Source organism: Ovis aries, chromosome 1 (assembly GCF_016772045.2).
Source record: "Ovis aries strain OAR_USU_Benz2616 breed Rambouillet chromosome 1, ARS-UI_Ramb_v3.0, whole genome shotgun sequence".
Lineage (NCBI taxonomy): Eukaryota > Metazoa > Chordata > Mammalia > Artiodactyla > Bovidae > Ovis > Ovis aries.
In genome coordinates, this window is record NC_056054.1 from 193,868,298 (window position 1) to 193,894,723 (window position 26,426).

General features: G+C 40.7%; 1 protein-coding gene and 1 long non-coding RNA gene across 14 annotated transcripts in view; one reads left to right on the forward strand and one right to left on the reverse strand.

The window, feature by feature from the left end:
• Positions 1–4,718, reverse strand: part of LOC106990874 (uncharacterized) — a 68,714-nt gene extending 63,996 nt beyond the window's left edge. For all 3 annotated transcript variants that reach the window (XR_009597985.1, XR_003585731.2, XR_009597984.1), the window contains exon 1: positions 4,648–4,718. This is a non-coding gene — a long non-coding RNA (uncharacterized LOC106990874). The remainder of the gene's footprint in view (positions 1–4,647) is intronic.
• Positions 4,719–4,839: 121 nt separating this feature from the next.
• ATP13A3 (ATPase 13A3) overlaps positions 4,840–26,426 on the forward strand; it is an 80,090-nt gene continuing 58,503 nt past the window's right edge. For 9 of the 11 annotated variants that reach the window (XM_027957173.3, XM_027957194.3, XM_042233000.2 and 6 more), the window contains exons 1-2: positions 4,840–5,336; positions 6,456–6,499. The gene's annotated coding sequence lies outside the window, so the exon portion shown is untranslated. Of the gene's footprint in view, positions 5,337–5,566; positions 5,636–6,455; positions 6,500–26,426 lie in introns of all 11 variants that reach the window. The other 2 variants (XM_060404427.1, XM_060404434.1) reach the window with 2 other exon arrangements.

Consider the following 26,426-nt stretch of genomic DNA (forward strand, 5'->3'; position numbering starts at 1 on the left):
GGGATGATGGTTATAAAGAAAATAAATGGAGGGCATCAGAAAATAAAGGAAAGAATGAATAGCTAGGGAAGGCCTTTATCAAGAACTGATGTACACATATTTAAGCCAAGAGCTGAATTTGCGAGGGTTAGCCAAGCAAGGAAACAAGGGAAAAAGAGAAAGAAATGGTTGTGCAAAGCCCCTGAGGGCAGGGAAGTGCAATGTGTTTGAGGAACTGAAAGAAGGCTTGTGATTGGAATGAGGTAAAGTAGGGAAAGACCTAGGATGGGAGGAAGGTGAAGGATAGGAGCGCCAGTAAAGGCGTGATGTTGGGCAGGCCACATCCAACACTGGACTTTGTAGGTCAAACAAGTTCACACATTATTTTCAGTAAAATAAGGAGCAATTGAAAATGTTTATCAGAAGCTATGCTCCAAGTCACACATAGTAATTCACTTTGCTGTTGTGTAAGAATGGGATTGGAAATGGGTAAGGATGAAATGGTTTCTGGGAAGGCAGGCCTTCCTGATGTGACAAGCCAACTCATTGGAAAAGACCCTGACACTGGGAAAGACTGAAGGCAAAAGAGAATGACAGAAGATGAGATGGTTAGATAGCATCATGGACCTCATGGACATAAATTTGAGCAAACTGTGGGAGATAGTGGAAGATAGGGAAGCTTGGCACGCTGCAGTCCATGGAGTCACAAAGAGTCAGACACACCTTGGCGACTGAACAACAAGGATGAAATTCGAAAAATTAGTTGGAGGGTAAGGCAGTAGTTCCAGGTGAGAGATGGAAGTGGCTTGAATTCTTCTAGTGGAAGTAGAGATGGTGAGATATGAAAGGATTTGTAGTGGATTTGATAATGAATTGGAAAGAATGACCCCTAGGTTTCTGGTTTGTGGAGCTGCGTAGGTAACTGTGCCACCAGATCAGAACTCTTAGGTGAATGTCTGGTTTGGGGAAGAAGGGCAAGAGTTGAGTTTTGGATGAGTGAATTGATGAGGTACTACTGAGGCATTATGTGACATATGGCTCATGGACCTATGGCCCAGGGATTCTGAAGTGAGACCTGGGCTACAGATATATATATATATATATATCATTATGTTATAAATGTACACACAGATGATAGCTATCACCATGGTGTTTGATATCATTTGGGGGAGCAAATATAGATAAGTGCTCTTATCCTTTTGGCGGGGTGGGGGGGTGGGGGGATGGGGGGGTGGGTTCCAGATGACTTTGAAAAGCTGATAGAAGCTATACTTCTTCCTTTAAAAGTATTGTTTTCATTCCAGTTTAAGGAATTTATAGATCTCCTGAAGCCCATCCACAAGTTTTGTAAGGTCCATAGATGACAAAACCAAAGCAAACCAAAACAAAGACCAAAATCCAACAACAAATCCAAACAGACTGTACAAACAGAAAAACGGGCCCTGGATTGAGCCTTGGGGAGCAGCACCATTTAGAGGTGAGACAGAGGTAGTGGCCACAAGAGTCTGAAATGATACACACAAGGAGAGAGGAGGAAATAGAAAAGAGACATCGAAACAGAGAAAAGTGTTTCCGGAATGGGAGATAAAGTTGCTGAGAGGGCTGAGAGATAAAGACTGAAAAGTATCCACTGGAGTTGGCAATAGCAGTGACCTTCGGGAGGCCCAGGACTATACTTACAAAGGGTTAGAGCTCTTGGAAGGAGGCCCTGTCTGCCCCTCTGCAAAAAGGTGAGTGAGGGAGATACTCCATGCAGGTGTGGGTTAATGAATAGATTTGTGGGTGTTTCCTCTTGACTGTCTACAATTTTTTTCCCCCCAATGAACTAGAAAGGTAAGATGATAGTAAGAGAAGACAATCAAGAATAAGGGTGGAAAGTGAAGTGAGCGCTTACCAAATGACTGAGCGACTAAGCACAGGCACACGTGGAGGACTGTTACCTATTTGGAGTTGTAATTGGAGGTTGGGCCTTAAGGAATGAGTAGGATTAGAGGAGGGAAGGGCTGGGCTCAGCATGAACAGAGGTCCAGGCCCAGAATTATCTTGGGCCAAGAACCAGTGAGCCTTCCAGAACTTTTCAAGGTTTGCTCCACTCCCTTTCTCTTCATCTTTGGCTTCTCCTTTTCTAGCTTATCTTTCCCCTTAACCTATAAACATGCTCAAGCTTTTCCCAGTGACTCAGGAGCTCCTCCCATCAGTGTCCAATTTCTCTTTTTTCCATACCCAGAACATCTGTAACAGAAAACTGTTTGAAATATTCAATTGCCCTTTTCCTTCCTATAGCTTTTTCTTGTTTGGTTGTGTGTTGCCTTACTTTGGGGATGTTGGCTGTTTCTTGAAGTCTGGACCTCTCTGTGGTCTTTTAAAGGCATGAGTGCATCGACAAGCTCCTGTTGGGTTCCTTGGAGATACATGTAACAGCAAGACACCAGGGGAAACTCCTGCAGGATTTTAGATACGTTTGTGTTTTAGATAGTTCACTCTGGAGGCTGAGTGGAGGATGAATTTGTCAGAAGAGATTGTTAGGAGGCTACTGTAATAGTTCAGGTTGGAAAGGATGACTGGAATGTTTGCCAGGGGAAATGGAGGTAGAGATTTGAGGCTTATTAAGGAGGTGAAATAGAAATGACTAGATGATTGGATAAGACAAGGAGCTGAATCAATAATGACTCACACTTGGACTTTTCTAATGGTTCAGTGGGTAAGACTTTGCTTTCCACTGCAGGGGGAAGAAGCGGGATGGGTGGGCAGGTTCCATCCCTGGTCAGGGAACTAAGATCCCACATGCCCTGCTGCAAGGCCAAAATAAAATAAAAACACTCACATTCATTCTCAACTTTCCAGTTCTGATGGCTGTGGATGCTGGTGCCAACAGCTGAGGGAAGGGCTGCTTTGAAGGCAGAGGACAAGTATAGTTTTGGACAAGCTGAGTTTGAGGTGCCCCTATGATATCTAGATAGAGCTTCCTGGCAGGCAGTTGGATATTTGGGTCTAACTCTTGTGGAAGAGGTCTGGGCTGCAATGGCTGATTGGGTAATTGCAACCTTGAGGTTAGAGGTGATCTCCTAAGAGTGGAATGAGAAGAACTGTGGGTTCGGAGTCTTGCATATAAGGTGGAGACTCAGAATTAGTGGCACTTAAGTATGCCACCCAAGGAGGCAGAGGCCTTATTTACTGAGATGTTAGAACTGGAAGAATATACTCTTCTGCAAACCAAGAGAATGTTGAGATTCCAGAAGGTGGGAGTCATCTGAATTGTCAAATGTAGCAGAGAGACCCAGAAAGAGAATGCCTGCAGAATGCCACTAAGATTTGGGAGAGTCAGGGGTTCTCTTACCCAAGGAGGGTGAGGAAGGGTGTGTGTTGGGGAGAAGAGGGGAAGCTGGAATGCCCAGTGTCAAGAAATAAGGAAGTGGAGACAGCAGAGAGACCACTGTTTTAAGAGGTCATGAGAGGGAGAGGAGCCCTTGGAAGCTAACTGGAGAGGGCACTTGGAGTGAAGGTTGGGCACCATAGTTTTGTTTTTAGGAGCTAAGTTTGTTTAAAGACCAAGAGAAAACAGCAAGGATCCAAGAAGCAATGAGAGGTGAGGAAGGAAGCTTTATGGGCTCAACCCCACCAAGACAGCTTCTTATACTTTGCCCAACAAATACCACACTCCTTCTCTCATTTACTCATTTGAGGGAGGAAACAGACGGTGAGACTGACCCCATGGGCTGGAGACAGGGCTATAGATCCATCTGGGTACAATGTCCGCCCACACCACGCGGTACGAGAAAGTACGCGTAAACTGTCCCGCTCCATGTGACGTAGGTGCCCAGGAGCAGTGTGTTCTTGGCTCCCGGTTAGGCGACATCGATGCTACGGGTATGTGCTGTGTCAGATGAGGTGTCACCGCGTGTTGTGGATCAAGGGTAGCAACCTCTGACTTGTAGTATCATGTGCCAGGAACCAGAGCCTGAAAGCTCCCAAGGCCGGTACACCAGAGGTCGGGAGTCTCTTCCTTACTCCCGCCCCTTCAGATGGGAGTTCTGTTGGCCGCGAGGTGAATGACACTAACAGTGATGGCGGGGCCTAAAGGGCGCGGGCGGGAGTCTCAGGGCGAAAAGATGGCCGGAGCCCGAGGCAGCAGGTGGCTGAGTGCGCTCCTTGTGCGAGTCGCCCAAGGGACACCGCGAAAACCGAACTCGCTATTTGTTCACCCGGCCGGAAGATTTGTTCATCTCTGTGCCCCGAGATAAATCTTTTGCTAGGGGAAGTATTTAACTTGCATCCAGCGCTGTCGGAAGAAAATCCCTACCGCTGGAGATGTAGTGGGAGCGTGGGAGCTTTCTCTTGGGAACGCCTTCCAATCCTCCTCCCAAGGCTGGGCACCGCTGAGTCGGTTGTTAAATGCGATCTATAGTTTTTGGTTTCTGCAAGGGGGAGTGTAATGTTAAGGAACTGCGAGCCGAGCCAGGATCTGACCTTCTCTCCATCATTCTTGTACAAGCTACCTCTGTGACCTTGACTCTGGGCAAGTCAGGCTAGGCCCCTCAATACAACTCGGTTTCCCTGTTCATAAAATGAGGATTTGGACTGTAATCTGGTGTTTGCACGGCGGCCAAGATGGCAAATATCACCTCCTCCCGCCAAAAAAAAATGCTGTCCTGCGTTAGAAACACCTACCCAACAGACAGCTCCTCTGCAGCGCTCTTCCTCCCTCTTTCTTTTCTGCTCCAGCCTCGGGAAGGGGGGCTAAAGGGGAAGATGTGGGCGGGGCCTGGTCATCGCCCCCGCCCACTCCGGGCCCGCCCCTCCCGGCGTACCCTCTGCGCCCCTCCGCCCTCCGCGCTGGATGAGGCAAGCACGTGACCTCACATCCGGCGCGGGAGTCCCGAGCTAGCAGCGCGCGCGCTCTCCTGTCCGCCCGCTGGCTCTCCCCGCAGCGTGATCCAGGCGCCACCGCTGAGGGGAGGGGGGTTCGCTTCGTCGCTGGCGGCGAGAGGCAGTTTCGGAGTGCAGAACGCCCCCCTCCCCTGCCTACCTCCCTCTGTCGCCCGCCCTTGTTCTCGCCCTGCTCCGGCTGCACGCAGCCGCCGCGGGCGCAGAGGAGGAGAGCGCGGACGCCCCAGCGCCCGGCTCGGCCCGGGCCCCGCCGCGGCGCCTCACTCCCCTCACCCGGAGCCGCAGCGCGCGGCGGCGGCGGCTCCTCGAGCTCGAGCGACCCGCGGCCGCCGGCGCCGGCTGAGGGCGATGGGGCTGGGCTGAGGTGAAGCGGCGGCGGCGGCTACAGCGGCGAGCCCGGCCCCGGCCCCACACGGCCCTTTGGCAGCTCCGGACGGGAGGCCGCCCGGGAGACGGCGCGGGGGCGCCAGGTGAGTGGCTCCAGCTTCCCCGTGACGGCGGAGGGCAGGGTGAACGGAGCGTGGAGCGGGTGGTGGTGGTGATGTGGGAGGTTGGAAGAGGTGAGTGGTATTGTTGGGGGTGGCGGGCACCAGGTGAGCTCGGGGTCGGCCTCCTCGGGCCGAAATTGGGCATCATTTTTCGGGGAAGGTGTGTGTGGGGTGAGGAGGGGAGCGCTAAGACTGCTGATTGTCTGGGACAGGTGCGGCGAGAAGAAGGGCTCCACGTTGTGGGTGTGAAGGCCTGGATGGACACGCCGCTAGTTGGGGAGGCAAGTGCGTTGGGGTTTGGGAGTGAGATGGTGAGGTGGTCCAGCGTTTTTAGAAAGTCCTGGAGATGGTGAGATCGAAGGTAGCGGTATTGGCAGGGAGCTTGATGGGTTTGCTTGGGTGCTTACTGAGGAATCACGGAGTAGTAGCTTTGCCAGTCACCGCATTAAGCCGAGTGAGGCCCAGAGAGGAAAAGTGACTTAACAACTTGCCAAAGGCCTCTCACTTCGGCTCTGGAAACACCTAGGGCCCTTTCCTCCAGTACTTCCGTGACCGCTCTCTCTATAGCTTCTCCTTCTCCCCACGTCTTCGGAAAAGTTAGGTTTTGGTGGATGTGTGACCTGGGTTTTTTCTTTTTCTTTTGCGGCCGTGGGGAGCCGAGGGAATCTGATTTTGTTGTTTAGTCACCTAGTCGTGTCCGACTCTTTGCGACCCCCTGGACTGCGGCACTCCAGGCCTGCGTGTCCCTCACTATCTCGGAGTTTGCCCAAATTCATGTCCATTGAATGGGTGATGCCTTCCAACCATCTCATCCTCTGTCGCCCTCTTCTTCTGCCTTCTATCCCAGCGTCAGGATCTTTCCCAGTGAGTCGGCTCTTCGCGTCAGGTGATCAAACTATTGGAGCTTTTTCGGCATCGGCCCTTGCCAATGAGTATTCAGGGTTGATTTCTTTTATGATTGACTGGTTTGATCTCCTTGTTGTCCAAGGGATTTTCAAGAGTCTTCTCCAGCACCACCAGTGATTGGGGACTGACAAAAATTCGGAGCTTCCGAATTTGGAAAGCTTTTGTAACAGGTGTTTATTATTCCTTTTCCCATAGATCTGACAGAAACATCCTTGGATCTTGGTGTCTGGACATAGGAGGTATGAATCACTCACATAATTAACTACTTTTAATCATCAGTGTTTTAGAGCTATACTTAGTGGTTATATTAGTGGAAAACGAATGGGCATGGAGTTGTAAACCTAGAAACAGAAACCTAGGTTTCCTGCACATGATTCCAAACTAAATGAGTAGAACATTTGTGTATGTAATGGCTATTTTGGATCTCTGAGTCAGGAAGTTAGAATTTTTTTAAATCTTTGAGAAATGCAGGGATGTTTAAGATTATTGCAAAATGAACAGTTTTCTGAAGACTGCTGCTAATCTGATTTGATTGTCTTTTGAAGGGTGATTACCTAGTTAAAAATGCTGCCTTTGCTTAGAATTCAGCACTCGTTTATTAATTTTGTTTCACTGGAATATATGTGGTATTCTTAGGTTTGTTGCTTTGCAGAATAGGCTATAGTTGCCAAAGTAAAAGTTTGTGAGCATCCCATTATGGTTTAGCAACCCCTTTTCAAGGCAGTTGCTTGAAATAGCAGGCCTATTATTAATCACTGTCACGCAAGTACTTTTGCTACTGTCCTTGTTTTTGCATTACCCACCATTAGATCAGGTGAGGGTGAGACAGCTAAGTGAGATTTTTGAACATTAGAACAACAAAGCCTGTTTTTGATCAGAGAATTGAGTAGGAAAAATGTTGATCTTGGTTGCTTTAAATCCTAAGTAGTGCAGTTGTAATAAAAATATTAAGTAGCAGTCTCTTTTGAAAATAAAGTTGACAGTCGTTACTTTGACTCCATGTTCAAATTATGTAGTAAGAGGGCTGAGTTCTTTGTCTTGGAAGCTTTATTTGGAGTAGCTCTGGTTATTAAAATTATCTGTTATTTTGCTTAACTTCTCTGTTCTTCTTTTTCTTTCTTTTTTTATGAACAAAGGAGAATACTAGTACTTACATCACAGAGTTTTGAGGACTAGCTGAGAGCATATGTAAAGGAAAGAGCACTCTTCCTGGCACGTAGTAAATAGTTTTTTTATCCCCTTCCATTCCATATACTGAATCTGGCTGTGCTTGTTTAGTATGGTGGTTTTGTAACCACTGTGAATATAGAGTTTCAAGATGTGAATATACTTTATTGCTAAAATTGATGGCAGTCCTAGGAAATGGGCAGTGATGAGTGATATGGGGCATCCTGTGGAATTTTGTCTTTCTTTTGTAACTTTTCCCACTGGTCTAGGTGATGGTGGAAATGGGAACTTCATGCCTGTGAATGACAATGAGGGTTGTAATTTCTAAAATCTTAGGAGACAGAAATAGAATTTCTTAATGATATTGATTACTTGGTTCATTTAAAGCTGGTTTCTGTTCACTGGTATACGGGGTAATCTAAGCGGGAGACCTTGTGAATGGATCTTAAGTTGAATAGGAGTTAGCAGCTTATCACTCGGAGAAAGCAGTGGCACCCCACTCCAGTACTCTTGCCTGGAAAATCCCATGGACGGAGAAGCCTGGAAGGCTGCAGTCCATGGGGTCGCTGAGGGTCGGACACGATTGAGCGACTTCACTTTCACTTTTCACTTTCATGCATTGGAGAAGGAAATGGCAACCCACTCCAGTGTTCTTGCCTGGAGAATCCCAGGGACAGAGGAGCCTGGTGGGCTGCCATCTGTGGGGTCACACAGAGTCGCAGATGACTGAAGTGACTTAGCAGTAGCAGCAGCAGCAGCTTATCACTTACTGAAAACAACATTCTTAAAACAACTGTCAGTGGTATGCTAAAGGAACACAGTCTGATATCTGAGATCTACTTGATACATATTCAGAAGGTTTGATCCAGTGATGGAATGTGTTCTGAATGTGCTATATAGCTCATCTGGTTCAATCTGGATCTGAGAGTTAGCTGATGAGATTTAGTCTTTGGTTTTGGAACATAGTTTTTCTGTGTGAAATGAAGACCACTGGTTTGTTGGAGAGAGTAAATCTGTAGTTATCAAACTGTATTCTGATTGACCCATTTAACTAGTCCAGGTAATGTGCAAGGAAATGATAGTTAGCGTCTTCATTTGTTGACAGTAGAGGAATAAGAGAGGATCAGAATTGGGCCACATATTTTAACATTCTGGTTAAAAAATAAAAGATTCTAGGCTTTTTAATCTGGAGAAAAGTCAGTATCATTTATAAGGTAGAATATGTTGAATTAATGGTGACGTGAAAGTCGTTCAGTCATGTCTGACTCTTTGCGACCCCATGGACTGTACAATCTGTGGAATTTTCTAGGCCAGAATACTGCAGTGGGTAGCCTTTCCTTTCTCCAGGGGGGTCTTCCCAACCCAGGGATCGAACCCAGGTCTCCCACATCGCAGGCAGATTCTTTACCAGCTGAGCCACAAGGGAAGCCACAAGGAAAATTAATGGTAACTAGTAATTATAAAATTGAGATAAAAACATTTGTATTAGTAAGATTAAACATAGAGATAATGTGAAATGTCATGAATAAATGGTAATTGGAAGAAACGATCACTGTTACAATGGTGAGTTGGAATTATTTTTTGATCTTCAATAAGAAAGGAAAAAAGTGGAATGAAGGAAAAGGAGAGTTGGCCAGGTGTCAAATGTCTGAGAGTGAGGAAAGTTGAGGATGAGGAATGCTGAAGAGTTTCCATAGACCAACTTAGAGAGGACTTTCCTAATACCAGACCTCATGATACTTAAACCCAAAGGCTTGTACTGGGGCCTTTGCTAGGTGAGATAGTAAGTCATTAACTCAAATAACAAACTTAGAGACTGTCCAAATTTAAAAAGCACTTATGTACCATAAGGTGTTTCCCCAAGGGAAGAGTTCTCACAGATCTATGAAAATGGAGCTGCCCAGAGGCGTGTGTCTTTGAAGTTACAGGTGAAAATGCATCTTTCACCCCTTCTGTCACCAAAGGCCACTAAAACCAGTATGAGCTGAGAATGCAGGAAGGAGTAGTACTCTGAAGTCTCTTTTTTGCATGTGACCTGAGATGAGTGAAGTAAGTTGTAATCAGTCTCTTAATCAGAATTTCTGTCTAGTTAAGCCTTTCACTTACTTGCTGTGGATCTTGCTTTTAAATAATCTGTTGAGGGAATTCCCTGGCAGTCCAGTGGTTAGAACTCTGCTTCCACTGCCAGGGGCCTGGGTTCAGTCCCTGGTTGGGGAACTAAGATCTCACAAGCCACGCCCCTCACAACCCCCCACTTCCCCCAGAAAAAAAAAAAAGCCATTGACAGTCAGATACTAGTTAGGTTAGAAATAAAATTTCCAGGAACAGTGAGTTGGAGTAGAATTTCCTGAGTACATGATGTGAAACTTGCTGATGTTTATATAATCTTTTTCAAAAATTTTAAATAAAAATATTTCTGACTGTTGTTGATATTGAAGTGAAGAACTGTTCTACCTTAGCACAGTTGATTAATTGACTCTTACTTAGTTTTTCTTATTTTTTTCACAAAAGATTTATGAGTTGGATATTGAAATAGGAGGTATGAGATTGGAAAATAATAATGTTGAACAGTCAAAGGTTATTTAGATTAGTCCCCTCTTTTTATAGAAAAGGAAACTGATGTCTGGAAAGGTAAGTGACCGCATGTTGGTAAAGGAGAAGCTTTCGGTTGGTTGGGTATTCTTTTCACCCTGTCTTTAGTTTGAACTGTGTAGTAATGGCACATCTCAAAGCTTGGTGGATGTTTGTGGGTTTGTTTTTTTCCTCTGTTGAGAACCAGCTTTAAAGGATTGCTTTTGATCAGTTGACAGACTTCTATTACATTTTCAGTTTATTTTAAAGTAAGTCTGGAACAGCTCTCACATGTGTTTAGTGTGGCTTCTTCACAGCATCCTATGCTCTCTTTTTCCCACTTGTGAAGTAGGATAGGAAACATGTTAGAAGCTTACTCTGCTATATAAAAGACAAGTGTTTTGGATCCTAATTCTTTCTGATCTAAAGACCTGAGTAAAGTGAAATCCAGGTTTATGTAGGGGCTTTGGACTTAAATTCTCATTTAAGGTAAAATCCTGTGTAGTCAAAATTACCTGTGAAAAAGTGGTTTAGGAAGGCACCAGTTTGAAAACTGGTTAACCTACCTACTGTTTTTCAGTTCTCACAAGCTAGTGTTTTCCCAGCTGTTAGTACAGGTGACTTTTTTTCTCTGGAGTCGTAATCTCGAAGGGTGACTGGACTTTGGATCGACTGAGGAACAGCAGAGTCAGTCTCCATTACCTGCTCACTCTGGGACGAGGATGTGAGGGCAAGCATCCTACCACCGTTATTTAGAGTGTGTTTTTTTTTTTTTTCCTTGCAGCACGGATAATTGGATTGATGTAATTGAATCCATGTGTGATGTGATTCTACAGTGTGAATAATAGAGAAAGAAATTAGGTGTTTTAGAAAATCTGTTTCCCTAGGGTCATACTGGGTGTTTTATACCACATCCTAGCATAATTAAGGGCTAAGGAATAAAGTTGGGATTATTAGGGCACTGTTGGTACTGTTTGTAATTTTAGGTGGATATTCAGCTACTTTCAGTGTTTTTAAGAGTGAATGTCACCTTACTGGGATTTGCAAGATTTGCATTATCTTGAAACAACTATAAGCTGTTAATATTTTCCATGAAGCTTAAAGTATTTGAACTTAGTGTCACTCTGGGGGTAGCACAGGAAGAAGACCCCATTCTTTAAAGAAATGTCATGGTGTTAAAGATTTAACAGTCATATGCCCCAGTAGAGGGCATGGTATATTGGTTAAAATGTGACCTCAGAGCCTTATACATATAAGAGATTTTGAATTCCAGCCTCATTGCTTAACTACCTCTGTCGTTAAGTAGTTTTTAGTTTCTTCATTTGCTGAATGGAGATAATAAAACCTAGAGAGTTCCGAGGGTAAGAGGCCCAGTAATTGGTAAATTACTATTGTTAGTTTAATAATACTTAACATAGTCAAAACAGGCCACACTGTGTGTGTCTTTCTGTGTGTGTGATGAGAGAGTGTGTGGACTGTGATTGAGGATTGCTTTTTTCAGCTAGAGTAGCAGGCCATAATGATACACTGTTTAATTCAGGCTTTTCATAGGAAAAATACCATGATTTTGCGTCTTTGGTAGCAACATCCTAAAAAGTGTTAATTTCATGTGTTTCTTATACATTTGATGTATATTTTTATCTTGATGTTATTGGGTATGTCTTCAGACTCTTGCCCCCCCATCCTCTGTATTACTGTTACCTTTTTTTTCCTCTCCCTGGCTACATTATAAAATTAAAAAATATGTTTAATTATGTTTTCTTAGTAGGATTTTATGTTCCCTTATTTAGAAATTCTGATTAGTGAAATATGTCTGCGTCTTTTCTTTAAAAAGAGGGCTTGACATTTGTTTCACTTCTGTGGCCTTTGGATTGATTTTGTTAAAATGTGAGTCACTGGTTCTTCTTGGACCAAATATTTTTTCCTTACTATTTTTATTATATCCCCAAGCACCAGAGTTCTTACTTGCCTGCTAATTATCATAGTATAATTCAGTTTACTAAGTAAAATGTAAAGTACTACAGGCAGGTGGCTTAAGTAGCACTTAATTACTTGAAAGACTAATCTAGCAAATTCTCAGTTAAAATAGATTTTTATTTTATCTATTTGTTATTTACTTATTTTTATTTATTTGTTGTTTATTTTATTTATTTAATCTATTTTTATCTGAGTTCTTTTGATGTGAAAATATACTTGTTATAATCCACAGGTATTTTCTGTTCAGTTTTTAGTGAGACGAATAGAAAAACTGCTTAATTTTATCAGGTTCAAAGCATCTTAATGTGTTTTTTCCCCAAATCCTTTCTCTGCATCCCATAGTGAATGACCTTTCTGCATGTTCTTTTAAAAGTTGTGGCAATTACCGCTTACTGTAGTGCATAAGAGTTGTGATTTTATAGGCAGTAAGGAAGGAGGCTAGGTTAGGGCTTCTTGGTTGAGCCCTGAGATTGTGTTAGCATATCTGACTGTTGGATACTTTGTTAGATCCTGTCGGTGCCAGCACAGGACTGAATGTTGGGTATACACTGATAAGTGAGTTCTGCCTTCTTAGAGGTACACAGTCTAGCAAGGAAACTCAGAACTGCTGTGTTGCACCCCATTCACATTGTCTTCTTTGGGAACGTGGACCCCTCCTCATGGCCTTGGGTCTCTTTCAGTTGAGGGAAGTTCAGAAGCTTCATTACATACAAGTTAATCCATAACTTTATCAAACAAGGTCTTTCATCATAATTTGATTCTGTGCCATCTTTTAAAGCTCCATTTCCAACCATTCCTCAGAGGCCATCCTCTGCTCCAGCTAGTTCAGGCAACGTGTATTCCCTGACATTTTCTCAGAGTTCTCACCTTAGCACTTCTGCATGTGGTAATTCCTCTATTTGGATTCCATCCCTCTCTCGTTTCCCGTCTTTGTACGGCTTGTTTGCCTGATGAACTTCACCAGGTCACCAGGTCTTAGATAAGGGAGAGCTGACTCTTCTCTGCAGGCTTCTCCGTCCCCTTCACACCTCTTCCTCCCTCCCCGTGCCCCTCCCTGCTCTCAGTGCTCCCGGGATGCATACTTTACTGCAGTGTGCAACCACTTGATGTGATACGTTTGTTTGCTTACTTACTTGTCTAACCTAGATTTGGCTTCTTGAGGTTAGAAATGTAATCTTTGTAATCTCCAGAATGTAGCACGTACTTGGCATGTGTGGACATGACATTCCAACAAATGATTTTTTAGGAAATAAGAAATAGTGATCAACCATAGTGATTCTTGCTGGAATGCTAATGTAATATTATTAGATTTATTTAGAAATATTAGAGTACTTTGGCAAAATCTTGGTGTTTTCAATTTGCCTTTCCCTAAATCAAACAATTGGTCTGGGGTTAGATTTCAAGATACTAATACTTGGTTAGGATAAAGGCCCTGTTTTAAGTTCATTGATGAACATGTTGGGAGACTTTCTGTCCATAATAATGAAAAACTGACCATCAGTGGTCTCTAAAACAGAAACAGAGCTTTTCAGTCCAAGAAGAATGGTTGATCCATGGGGTTGCCACAGCGCCAGCTCCATCTGCCGCCGCCAGCAGCACCCCTGCTGCTTCTGGGCTGGAGTGGATGAAATGACTATGGGGAGACCCTCAGGGAAACTCAGTCAGAAGTACTCTCGACTCTTATAGGAGCCAGCCTCTCTGCGTGCTAGAACCACAATGCGAGCTCCATAATTTAAAAAAGGAAAATTTCATTACTTAGAGATCATCAAAGCTTCCGAGAGAAGGCAGTTGACCATGGTCTGGAAGGACTAGCAGGAGGTCTTCAGCCAGACTGTTAGGTGGGGGGGGCATTCTTTGCAGAAGGAACAACATATATAAAGGAATGGAATGAGGAATCAGTAGGGCTCTTAGAGGAACTGCAAGCTGTGTTCTGTATAGGCTGGATTAAGGTTTGTAGGAGGTGAATAATAGCCATTGTTGACTGGAGGATGATGTTGACAGCTAGGCAGGGCCAGGTTCCGAAGGATTATTGTCTTCGAATTAGTTGTGACTTTGTCTTGGAGCCCTGTCGGGCCTCTTCTGCCCCAGTTTCCCATGGAGGGCAAACACATAGTAGTGTTGTGTGTTGTAAACTTTCCAAAGACTTGCTAATAAAAAGGCTGCTGTACTTTGTTTAGTTCAGTACTTTTCAATTTATATGAGCAGGCAATGCCTGTGAAATTTTGGAGGGACTTTTTATCAATTGGGAAATGCTGCTGCAGACAGTAGGAAGCTCTGGAAATTTTAAACAGAGAAATGATCCTATCTGGTTCTTCTATTGATTTGAATGAGGGAGACTGGAGAGGGCTCTGGACCCGAGCTGAGGCATGCCCGTGCAGATAGGGGAGGTGGGTATGAGACAAGCAGAGATGATAAGGCAGAGCCCAGATGGATATAGGTGTGGGATAGGTAGGAGTCTAGGATGACTTCCAAATTCCTGGCATGGCTTTTGAGGCAGGGGCTATCTTATATTAAAGGAGTGGAGGGGAGCTAGTAGTGGTGGCAGTAAGTGGGAGAGTAGGTTTTTGGAAGACGAAACAAGCCTTTTGGGTGTTAGCAAAATGTGGTCAGTGGATGTTTGACTCTGTGGGTCTGGGAGAGAGCAGTGCTGACAATACTGATTGGTGGTTGCCACGGTCGATGGGACAGTGGTATCACCCTTTGCCCCTGACAGAAGTATAGAGGATAGTAATGGCTAAGAAGTGGGCAGAGGAAGTGGAGGCTTGGGGAATCTTAATAATTAAGAAGTGGGCAGAGGAAGTAGAGGCTTGGTCACCTGGCTACCTGCCCCATGGCCCAGGCTAGTGTGACAGGAAGTAGAATCCAGCTGCATTGTGGCAGGTAACAAGGTCACTTGTGCTCTGTCTCGGGAACTTGGTCACTGTTTTCCGTATGAAAGCGTGTATTTCAAGTATGTGTTGCTTCCAGATGAATTTTTGGAAAATGGATGGTGCTATCTGCATGACATCCCTTAATTTGTTGATAAGGCTTTTCGATATAAAGTCATTCCATGCTTGGCCTTCTAGGGAAAATGCAAAATGCTAATCTTAGTTAAGTGAAGATTATTTTCCTTCAGTTTTTAAAAGACAATATTGATTGAAAACTGGTAAATAAAGTAGATAATGCCAGTTAAAAATATTTTGTAAACTAAAAATCCTTCTACAAATGTCAGTCAGTAGTACCCAAACACATTGATTTTTTTTCTTTAATCCTGAATAGTGGATTACAGAATGACCATAGGAAATGAGGAAGTTTAGATTTCTGTGATAGTTGTGCCTTGAGTAAGGCCATTATCCTCTCCAACAGAAATTTAAAGTTCCATATTATTGAAGTATTCGTTGAATGCAGAGATAAGGGCTTTATACTTGCTTTCTGTGCTGAGTCAACTTGGGTAGGTTTCAAATTGGAGAAAAAAGAGTAAAGTGGGTTTTCCCACATTCACATAATTGAGAAAAGCTGATCCAAGTGCCTATCAGTTGTAGCTGTAAATGTGCAGGATTGGACTTTTTGTACAGAATGATTTTCTGGTGATTTTGTGCTTCTTTGTGGTTGAGTCTTTATAATGTTTGGAAGAATGAAATGTGAGCCATACTGTAGTATAGATCATGAGTAAATTATATTTTCTTACAAGCATAATACAGTAATCCTGAAGTGAACTGCTGAGTTAATGAAGAAAAATTATTTGGAGTTTGTTGTTATAAGAAAAATGAACAAATCTGTAGTCCACGTGTGACTCCTTAACATACTGAAGATTTAAAAGTATAATTCTCTGGAAAGTTCTCCTGTTCACCCCTCTTTTTTTTTCTTCTCTACTCTTCTCTGCCCCCGCCCGTTTCTAATCCTAGTTCTTCCTTTCCACTCTGCTGCCCTATTTTGATACTTTTCTGTGCAAATGATCACTTTATGTTTTAATATTAAACTACAATGTAGTCTTTCGGAATACTTTTAATCATCAACTTAAACTGAGCGTTGTAGTGCCAACAATGCACTTCACTCAGCTGAAATGACAATGCTATAAACACTACAGCCCTGGCTGTTCTTTGGAGGGAATGATGCTAAAGCTGAAACTCCAGTACTTTGGCCACCTCATGCGAAGAGTTGACTCATTGGAAAAGTCTCTGCTGGGAGGGATTGGGGGCAGGAGGAGAAGGGGACAACAGAAGATGAGAAGGCTGGATGGCATCACTGACTCGATGGCCGTGGGTTTGGGTGAACTCCGGGAGTTGGTGATGGACAGGGAGGCCTGGCGTGCTGGAACTCGTGGGGTTGCAGAGTCAGACACGACTGAGCGACTGAACTGAACTGATAAACACTGTCCTAGGAGCATGCATTGATGGCTGCATCACTGGGGTTAACTGTCAACTGCAACAGTGACATCTAAGCCATATCCCAGTTGTAACTATGCTATAATGTGAAAGATCAGTCTTAGAATTAATGTGTCTAGATTTCAAAGGCTACCTTTTAAACTGCTGATTGCAATGTCAAATAAGCTATTAGGGATTTGGATTAACAGCATTACAGTTTAGAAGAAATAGTTACTAATTTGCCTTAAAATAGAAGAAACATTCATGTATATATTGCTTAATGAAAACCTTTACCGCACCTCTATAAAGTGACTTTTTAAAATTGAAGTATAGTTGATGTACAATATTATGTAAGTTACACATGTAAAATAATAGTGATTCACAATTTTAAAGATTAGGCTTCATTTATAGTTATCATAAAATATTGGTTGTATTCCCTATTTTGTACAATATATCCTTGTAACTCACTCTATACATAATAGTTTGTACCATTCAATCCCTTAACCCTAAAGGTCTAACTTTTAGTTTGGGGAATTAGACTCAAACAGTTTGATTTATTTACATAGTTGTTGTTAGAACTCCTGATTGGTCAGTTCCTGTTGTATCAAATGCCCATGCTCTACAGTTTCTTCTGTGAGTGTTTAAAATACTCTCATTAGTTTCAACTAGGTTTTTTGTTTGTAAGTACTCATTCTCACTCCCAAAGGAAAAAAAAGGTCCAAAATTTTAATATTCTGTTTCAGAAGTCTAACAATGCAGAGAGGAATTTGAAGAAAGGGTTTGTGGTAACATACACGTATAGGTACATGTGTGATTTCTAATTGGGATTGTTGGATCAGAGTATGTAGAAGGTTTAAGTTTTTGTATATAGTCAGTTGATTTTCCAGAAAGCTAGTACAGATTCACTGTTAGCAATGTATAAAGGTGCTTTTTGTTGTTGTTGTTGTTGCCAGTTTAATAGATAATTTTATCACATAACTTCATACTTTACCTTATCTTGTTCTCCAGTAGGATCATGAGCTCTTTAACTGTTACTGTTTTCCCTCCTCCCTGGTTCTACAACATTGTACCCTAAATTCTAGTTTCAGACAAGTGTGAGTTTGGGAGTCTGTATGAAGGGAATAATATCTGCCTTCCCCTCCCCATTATCATGTGTTTTATGTTTATTGTGATGTCTTATTTTCCATTGAGACACATGAAACAGAAGTTCTATTATGAGCAGCTCCTACTTTGTCATATTAGTATTTGCATTGGTACTAAGAAAAAGCGTATAAAGTTTCTTACCTTTACTCATACTTAATCAGTGATTGCCTTGTCAAAGTTGTGAAAGCTGTCAGTCTTTCTTACCAATGTTGGAGCACCACCTCGTGGTGAAAGAGTGCAACAGCGGACTATATACACCGGCAATACTTCAGGAGGTCAAGAACTCATGGTTGGAATGAGTCGTGATTTATTACAACCGTCTCATTTTAGTGGAGAAATGGAAACCAAGATGGGTGAAGGAACTTGCGAAATAGTTCATGTGGAGTTAGTCAACATTTAAGAACAAGTTAAAGCTGACTTGAGTTCTGTACTCTTCTTTCTGTTGTTTTTTTTTTTTTTGTATTTTGGGATAATGTTGTATATCTCTTACTGTTCCTAATATAGTAACGAACATGGCATATATGCTCACTTAAGATTTATAGATGAATTAGTTTGATAAAATAATTTAGAATTTGCTGTTGCTTATGCTGTATCTTTGGTTAGTACTTTTCCTCAGTGGAGCCAAAATATGGAGGAAATAGAAAAATAAAATAATAAAAAAATAAAAAGAGCCAGCTGTAGCCTTTTGAAATATATTTGTTAAGGGAGGCTTCAAATGGCTACTTTACCATGTCTGGGGTAAAATAAGAGTGAGAGAGAGTGCTGCTCAGGCACAGGGTGGAATGCTTTAACAGAGACCATTGGCGGTTCCCATAGGTTCAGGCCTACAGGTGGCCATGTGTGTTAGATTTAGAATTCCGTACATATGCTCAGTCTTTCTTCTTTCTCTCCTTATCTATTTAAAAATATTATTGCACATAGATAGTAGGAGCATTCAAAGAGTACTGAAGTCTCCTCCCTTCCCATCCTGACACACTAGCTACGTCACCCGTTTACAGATCTGTTCAGCCTTTTGTTTTAGAGGTGGGTGCCAGTTTTCTTTTGAGGCCTTTTTGGTTCTGCCAGTTTTGAATATTCACTCTTTCGGACTGGTCTTAACCACAGTGAGCCTTTCTTCTAGTAAGGTTTTGAAATAAATCTAGCAATTAAAGTACTTTCAAAACTCTCCTTGAGTAGGGAGTTTTAGAAAGTTGAATACATGAGGAAGATTTAAGGGGAAGTATAAAAGTGTTAAGATCAGAGTAACTTAAATAAATGAAAAAAATCTCATATTAAGTAGACAAACTTAACTATTTAATTATGCAAACTTAGTTATGATGTATGTAAATGGTTAATTTTACTCATTTCCTTTTTAAATTAAAAGAATGAGAGCATAGATGCCATTTGTCAGTTCAAAGGTGCCTTCTCCCAGTTTGTACTGATTAAATGCTATACAGTTACTGTAATACTCAAAGCCATTATGTTGTGTAATGATAGTCTTACCAGATGGAGTTTCTCTGAATAAATGGGTTTCTTTCTTTCTTTAAATAGTGTATATAATAGAAAATGATTAAAATGTATGCACATATGCTATAGTGCAGGTTAAGTTAGAACTCTTAATGTTCTTAAATTGACCCTAAGACAGAAAATTGCATTACCTTTCCTAATTATAACTTATTTTGTTAAGCTATCACATTGTTTTATAACTTACAAAAAATAAATTATACAAAGACTGCACTTTGCAAATGTAAATACAGTTTTGGTTTGGTGTATATTGGATACAATGGTCTTCCTTAAGCCTAAACACAGAAACAAAAGCATGTATTATAAGAGAAAGTTCAAGATGGGAAGTGATAAAATGGGTATTGAGTAGAGCTTTGTTAAAATTTAGCTGGTATCCTTGTAAAATTTCCATGTATTCACTAAATTATATTATGTCATTCTTATTGTTAGGAGATGACTTGAGTGTTAAGTTTTACCTTTTTCACAATTTTGTTACTGCAGTTGGGAGATTGAGACTTTTTTATTCTTTTTACACAAATATTTGTATAGATATTAAAATTAAGGTTGTGCAGTGAGTAAAGATTTCATGTTTGTTAGGGCACATTTTATTTCAGTTGACTACTGCACATTTTATTTCAGTAGAACTGTTTTTGAATTGCAGAAGGTCATCTTAATTGCTGAGGATGCTACACATTTGACAATGAAATAATACTCAGAATGCTGGCTGTGCTGTTTATTCTCTAGGATTTTTATGACCCCTTTTGCTTTGTGGTCTTGAAAGATGTATTTATCAGATCTTTATTTAACATGAGTAGGTATGTTTAATTCTCAGGAAAAAGAGTCTAGAACCACAGAATAAAGTAGGATGATTCATTTTGTTTTTCAACAATACAAGGCAGCCCAAAAGTTTAGTGCAGTTTTAATTTTAAGACTTCAAAAGTACGTGTTTACAAACTTACGAAGCGCATCATTTGAGAACTTTTAAACTCTTAATTTTGTGAACATTAAATAGTATGTTTTTATTTCTTTTAACTCCAGTCTCCCTGAAGTTGGCAAATACCACCTGAAGTAAAAAATTAAAAATATTTATTCAGAATATAGTTTGCTTGAGGTTTTACTTGAGTGGCAGATCATTAATGAAATCACCTTGTAAAATTATCTACTTTGGAATTTTAGGCAGGTACATATCCTCAAAGAAAACCCGCCACACATACTGTTATAATATTGTTACATATATACTCTCTAGGCACATACATATCCTCAAAGAAAACCCTCCACACATACGCTTATAATATTGTTACAGCTCATGTGAAATTCAGGTTTGAGGCAAAGATACCTTAAGTTTTGGGATTTCTGTTCTTGTTGAGGCCAACTCATCCTGTCTTAGGAAGTGAGATCTGACTCTTATTCTAGATTTAATACTGTACATTAGTAGAAAAAAGTTAACTTTCACAAAAATTAGATTTAGTGAGTTTTATTCCTGATAGCTTCATTTTGTCCTGTGCTTCTGTTCTTACTCAACACAAAAAAATCAGGTTCATTGTAAATGCAAGGAAGGGTTTGGTTAAGCACAATAGCCTATAAGCTGCTTGCTGTTTAGATAACATCAAGGCTCGTCATGCACTGTGAAAGTGGGACTTCAGTACACTAGCTAGATGCAATTTATTCAAATACTAGGAGCTCTTCAGTGGCAGTCAGATGGCAGAAGGTGTGTCTTCTGAAAATCCGCTTAAAATTGGTACACTAAAAAATTCTGAATTTTAGTGTCTTAGTCATTTTGAAAACAGTTCAAAAAGAACTCAAGTACGTGGCAGAAAATTCTCATCTGAATGAATTTTTATGCGTAGTTTTATTGTTTTTGTTAAGAGCTGGCTTTTGAAAGTTCTGCTAATATCACAGTTGGAAGGAATGATGATATAGTGCTATTGGTAAGAAAAATTTCTTTGCTTTTTATAATCTAGAAATTGACTTGATTAAAAAACACATACACTCAAACCACCAGAAGTTATACTTCTGTAAGTCAGTGGATTTTAGAAGTTTGATCTTAAAGCTTTAAATATTTAATTGGAGAATTAGTAGACTAGTGCTTAACATGTATTTTCACCTTTATAAGTAATATATTTTGAAATGCTTATGTAGATTTTTATCTTCATAGATATGTCATAGAAATGTTAAGGGATTTCCATTTATGTACATGTTTTTAAATTTTAAATATATATTTTCAGCATGTTTATGTTCAAATGTAAGCTGTTGCAGTTGTCTCACTGGGTTTTACTAAAAGTTTATGTGAAAAGTGAAATGTTGGTAATTTCCTTTGAAGTATAATATATCTAGAGAGAATAGTAATTGGTGACTTTTAGAGAAACTTTTAATTTGAATTACTTAAATTATTTTTACTATTTCAACTTTGGTAAAACTTGGTAAGACATAAGAACTTTGCCTTAAAAAGTAAGTTAAATTTTGGAGAAATAACACTTGTAAGATGAGTAATGAGGTAATATGGTCAAGAATTATGTTTAAACGAGTGGGAATTCAGATTGTTCTAAGCAGTGCATCATATAATAGCTCATTTAAGTATTTTTGCTGTGGTCATATGAGATGAAAATGTAGTTATCTTAGACTAATGTATACTCTTTCAAGAGATATTTTAAATAGTTATGAGTATATGAAATTAATGAAAACATTGATTTTTAATGGCAATTCTTTTTCTAAAATTATAAAAGCATGCTTATTTATCTACAAATATATTCTATGTTGAAAAATTAGAACTTATGTAAGTGAGGAAGTGCATCTATGTTTGTAGGAAATGGATAAAAGACGAGAGTGAAGAAGGATTAGAGTCAAAACCCAGGAGTAAGAGTTTATGGATAATACCTGATACATAATATGTTGAATCAGTAGATTTGGGACTCAAAGGCAGAGTCCTCAGGATCTTATCCCTTGGTGCCAGGAATGACTGTTCTCTGAAATTTTTCTTCTATTTTCACCTCAGATGGGCAGCTTTTTAAAAAAAATTATTTTATTCAAGTATGGTTGATTTACAATGTTGTGTTAATTTCTGCTGTATAGCAAAGTGATTCAGTTATTCACACACACACACACACACATTCTTTTTCACATTCTTTTCCATTATGGTTTATCACAAGATATTGAATATAGTTCTCTGTGTTATACAGTAGGTCTTTGTTGTTTATCCATTGTATATCTGATAGTTTGTATCTTCTAATCCCAAACTCCCAATCCATCTTTTATACGTATTAAAAAGTAGAAAGAACAGAATAGTATCATTATTAAAGAGTAGAATAATTAGTATAATGAACTCTAATGGACCATCACTCAGCTTTTAAGTGAGCTTTAGCAGTTATCAACTCATGGCCATTCCCTGGTCCATAATAATTTAAAAGAAAAAAAAGTTTTTTGGAAGTAAGTTCAGACCTGCAAAAAAGTTGGTATGTTTGTATAAAGTTGGCTGTTGGTTCCTTGATTCTCCTTCTGACATCTGCATAATCTGAAGTAGTGTCTCCTGCCATAGTCTTAATATTGATAATTTGTACCCCCTCGCCCCCACATGCAACTAGAAATGATAATTTTACTGATGTCAAAGAACCAGCTCTTTTTCTTTAATTTCATTTATTTCTTCTCTAAATTTTAGTCTTTCTCTTAATTGCTTACACTGGGTATTCCTTGCCATTCTTTTCCTGCTTTCTTAAGAACCTTATAAGAGAGTGCTTTCATTTCTCAGTGTTGTTTGTGCCGTTGTTGTATATAATTACCCACATAGTTACCATTTCTGGTGTTCTTCAGTCCTTTGTAGAGATCTGTATTACCATCAGTTATCTTTTTTACCCCCTGTGTCTGAGGACTTCCTTTAACTTTTTATAGTGTAGGTTTGCTGTTGGTGAATTTTTACCAGCTTTTATATCTGAGAAAGACTTAGTTCAGCTTTGATTTTGGAAGATATTTTTTTGCTGGGTATAGAATTCTCTTCGTAGTTTCTTTTTCTTAATACTTCAAAGATCTTGCTCTGTCTTTTTACCTGCATTGTTTTTAGCAAGAAATTTAATGTCATTTTAAATTTATTTTCATCACAATTTTGAGCAGTTTGATGATGATATGCCTTGATGTAATTTAATGTTTTTGCTTAGTGTTGGTTGAACTTCCTGGATCTGTGGGTTTATAGCTTTTCATATAATCTGGAAATTTTGGGGCCATTATAGAATTACATATTTTTTGTTCCTTTCTACCTTATGTGCATATCAGAGTACTTGAGGTTGTTTCACAGCTTACTGATGCTGTTATGCTAGCTTTTTCCCCCCTCCTTAGTCTGGTTTTTCCTCTCAGTTTTAAATTTTGGATATTTCTGTTACTTGTCTTCAAGTTCATTGATTTTTTTTTTTCCCCTGTAATATCTAATTTGCTATTAATTCTATCTAGTATATTTTTCATCTCAGACATTATACTTTTTATTTTGTGTTCAGTTTGGTTATTTTTTATATCTTTCATGTGTCTGTTTCGCATGGTTAGTCTTTCCTCTTGTGTTTTGAACATGTGGACTACAGTTACAGCAGTTGTTTTAATGGCCTTGTCTACCAATTCTGTTGTCTCTCAGATCTAGGTCCTCTTTGGTCCATTGATTTTTCTCATTATGGGATGTCTGTTTTTGGTTCTTTGGTTCTTTGTCTCTCTTTGGTTCTTTGTTAGGTTTCAGTTGGATAGCACACATGGTACTAGATAGTTTGCATTCCTGTAAATCTCCTTGGACTGTGTTCTGTGAAGCATTTACTTGGCAACAATTTTATTCTTTCAAGTTCTAGAAGTTTTGTTTGGCAGGACCAGAGTAGCTTTTAGTTTGGGGCTAATTTGAACCTACTACTGAAGCAAAGTGAAAGTCGCTCAGTCGCGACTTTCTGAGAAAAGTCATACTCTCAATCTGACTCTTTGTGACCCCATGGAATTCTCCAGGCGAGAAAACTGGAGTGGGTAGCGTTTCCATTCTCCAGGGGATCTTCCCAGCCAGGTCTCCCGCATTGCAGGCGGATTCTTTACCAACTGAGCTACCAGGGAAGCCCGCTGAAGCAAAATCCTCTGGGTCCTCCTGGTTCCATGCAACTAATGAGGTTTCCCACTGTGGTTGGTGGGAACAGGTACTCTCCCATGTGTGAACCTGATGCATTCTTCCCCTAAAACCTTTTGAGTGGCTTTCTCCTAGTCTTGGTAGTTTCCTCACACAGAAATGCTGGTCAGTATTCAGTTGAAGACTTGAGAAGAATCCCCACTTTGCAAATTTTTAGTGTTCATTCTCTGTACACACCTCTTCTCTGGTAATCTGCCTTGCAAACCCAGTCACTTTGGCACGTCATTAGACTCGCAGCTTCATCTCTTCAACTTGGTTGATTGCTGGGCTCCCCCTAGGTTCCCTGTCCTACCTTTTTTTGTGTGTGGCATCCTGTAATTACTCAGTATGTAAACTGGGACAATTATAGAGCTCACCTAGATACTTCCCATTTTTATATCAGTTTCTTCCGTTGAGTGAAACAGTTGTCAACAGTTGAAAGAAACGGTGACACAGTTGAAAGTGACAGCGGTTTTTTCTTGGCTCCAAAATCACTGCAGACAGTGACTGCAGCCATGAAATAAAAGACGTTTGCTCCTTGGAAGAAAAGCTATGACCAACCTAGACAGCGTATGAAAAAGCAAAGACATTACTTTGCTGACAAAGGTCTGCCTAGTCAGAGCTATGGTTTTTCCAGTGGTCATGTATGGATGTGACAGTTGGACCATGAAGAAAGCTGAACTCTGAAGAATTGATGCTTTTGAACTGTGGTGATGGAGAAGACTCTTGAGAGTCCCTTGGACTGCAAGGAGATACAACCAGTCCATCCTAAAGGAAATCAACCCTGAGTATTCATTGGAAGGACTGATGCTGAAACTGAAGCTCCAGTACTTTGGCCACCTGATGAAAAGAGCTGACTCATTTGAAAAGACCCTGATGCTGGGAAAGATTGAAAGCGGGAGGAGAAGGAAATGACAGAGGTTGAGATGGTTGGATGGTATCACCGATTTGATGGACATGAGTTTGAGCAAGGTCTGGGAGATGGTGAAGGACAGGGAAGTCTGGCGTGTTGCAGTTCATGGGTTCACAAAGACTTGGACATGTCTGAATGCCTAAACAGCTTTGGTTGACGTCCAGTTCCTTGAAAACTATATAGTTTTAGATCTTTTATTAATTTTGTTATTTTATTGGGTTGGCGAAAAAGTTCATTTGGCTTTTCCATAATATCTTACGGGAAAACCCAAATGAACTTTCTGGCCAACCCAGTAGTTAGGATGGCTAGTCTGGTCTGCGTTTTTACATCTTGGTTGGAAACAGAACTCTCTTCCATTTAAGTATTTGAATAAGTTCTTCCCCTCAAGAAGCATATTTCAGGTGGTGATGGGAAATGGGGGTCAGAATTATATGTTTTGGTTGTTAAAAATGACTCTGGGAAATCCTGAGTGATGATCCTGAGATTCAGGCCAGGATTTAAGGAAGGAGTACAGATTAAAGGGTAAGAACCCCAGATTGGATTCTTTAGTGGGGACAGTGTCAGAGCAGAGTTCCTTTGCCTTATGCTTTGAAGGTAGGCATGTGTACATTTGAAACCTTGCAGGATTGGACTAAACCTTACAGGCTCAGGCAGCAACAGCTGACCTTTCTGCATGGAAAGAGGTTGGGTTTGCTCATTCTGCATGTCATCTGTGGCATCAGGTGTATAGCCCTTGAGAACAACTGCTACCTCAGGTCATAGTGATTTGATGGGACAAGCTTACATTGGTGGGATGACTCTAGTACTGTACTTTTTTAGGGCTGCAACACACCCTAGTGTGAGAAGAAATTGTCACTAAATTACCTAAAAGGTTTTGTATGATAATGTGACTTGTTTTCCTCTGAAAAACAGGATAACTCTGAGGCTTCTTTTCCAAGATGGCACCAAGTCCAATGTATATGTGTGTGTGTCTGTGTATGTGTTTGTCATCAAATTCTTGCATTTTATTTCTGTGGAAAACCCTGACTCTACTTAACCTCTGGCCCTGTCTTCAGGGCTACCACAAGGTAGAGAAACTTTGAGTGCCCATTCAGGACACATCAGTGTTTTTTATTGGTCATTTTCTTGATGACATAAATCAGGAGATTTCAGTAGTCTGATATGGGGGATTAAGTTGAAATTCTGCAGTTGGTTTACTTTGCTATTAATTCATATCAGATAAACATTATATAGCTAAATTCTTTATCAGGCCACTCAGGAAGTATTTTTTGAGTACCAGCCACGTGTCAGGATTGTGCTGTCCACCAGGTAGATGAGTGGAGGCATGGCATCTGGAATGAGGGAGGTAACATTTGCATTGTGTTCTGCAGAGGTCAACCACGTCTAAAGCAGTGGCTCTCAAATTCATCCACCTCAGGGCTCAGACTTTTTTACATTCTTGAAAATTACTGTGAACT